Genomic DNA, 1,527 nt, shown 5'->3' on the forward strand with positions numbered 1-1,527 from the left:
TCTCCTATTGCTTTTATAAAATTTTAAACTCTGATATGTTAATTTGTAATTTATATTCTTAATCATATTATGAAGATATAGGGCACTACTGTGTCAGTTATGAAGCAATTGGCTGTAATGACAGTCAAGATGAGCTTGAACCATAGGATATTTATTATTAATAATGAGATTTAATGAGAAGTCTGGAGGCAGGTAGGTCCAGAGTTTGATCAGTCAAGTCAGTTATATAATTGAGGCATCCAGGATCTTACTGCCCTCTTGTTCTACTATCCTTAACATGTTGGTTTCTCATGCTTTTGCTTGTTGCCTCATGGTAAAAGGGTGATGGTTGTAGCCCCAGGCATCATTTTCCTCACTGCAGTGTCCCATGAGCAAAGGAGGAGGTGGGGACAAAATGCCTTCTTGTGTGGCTCTCTTTTTATGTTGAATGAACAGTCTTTCACAGAATCCTCCCAGCAGATTTTTCCATATCTCTCATCAGCCACGTGGGTAGGTCATATACCCAGCACTTGCAGCTACAAACAAGCCTGGGAATTTACTTACCTGGCAAAGGGAAGAAGGGAGATCCATGTTTGGCATAGAGCAATTTTGATTTATCTTCTGGGTGGTATGTACTGATGCCCCCTGACCCCAAAACTCAGAGTTCTGTTAATAAGAAAGAAGAGGGAAAGGGTATGGAGGAGAGTAGCTGATAGAAACTATCACGTGTATAAAATAAAATTTCATGTCACACAGTTTTTGAAACTCGAAATTCTCTAGCTAAATGAATGTAGTTGGTCTTTTATTTTTACAATTCTGAGGCTTCCTGGCTCTTCCTAGTTCACTGTCTACTTTATAACCATGTAATTTTATGGCTGAATCATAAAATCAAATGAATAGAAACCAAAAGTGTACAGTTTACTGTATTAGTTTAATATGGACAATGGAACCATTAGGCATGTTTCTCTATTGGTCTCTCTGAACGTACTCTGATCTGGTGATACATTATCAGGCTCTGACATTTTGCGTAGTAGTTGTGGGGATGGTGATGGTGGTGCTAATGATGATGATGATGCTGATGCTGGTGTATGTGTTCATGTGCATTTCTGTGTATATACTTTCACTGGTGTTGCAACAGCAGTATTATTTTTACTGAATTTTGTTGGCCTCCTCAGGGATATTTGAATATTTGATATTTGAATTTGGGTAGGACCAGTGTCCTAGGAATTTCCATTTACAGTTGTAAAAAAAGAAAAACTGTATTTTGATGCAAAATATTGACTATTCCTTATAAGAAAACTCAACTTATGTGTGAATTTAAACTATTTAGAAAGGGAATTACAAACTATACAGAAAGGAAAGGAGGCTATTATACCAAAATACAATAAACCCTTTAGTCAGATGAAATTTATAATCTTAAATTTTTTCTGTATTGAAGAAGAAAGACAAAAACTGGAGCAACTTGACACTAATTAGAAAAAGCTGGGAATGGGCTGGCCCGTGGCTCACTCGGGAGAGTGCGGTGCTGATAACACCAAGGCCCCGGGT

General features: G+C 37.6%; 1 protein-coding gene across 1 annotated transcript in view; it reads left to right on the forward strand.

Annotated features, from left to right (window-relative positions):
• The window catches only part of SLMAP (sarcolemma associated protein), a 164,248-nt gene that overhangs the window by 74,937 nt on the left and 87,784 nt on the right, over window positions 1-1,527 (forward strand). The gene's annotated exons all lie outside the window — the stretch shown is intronic.

Source organism: Galeopterus variegatus, unplaced genomic scaffold, assembly GCF_000696425.1.
Source record: "Galeopterus variegatus unplaced genomic scaffold, G_variegatus-3.0.2 Scaffold2713, whole genome shotgun sequence".
NCBI classification, from domain to species: Eukaryota; Metazoa; Chordata; class Mammalia; order Dermoptera; family Cynocephalidae; genus Galeopterus; species Galeopterus variegatus.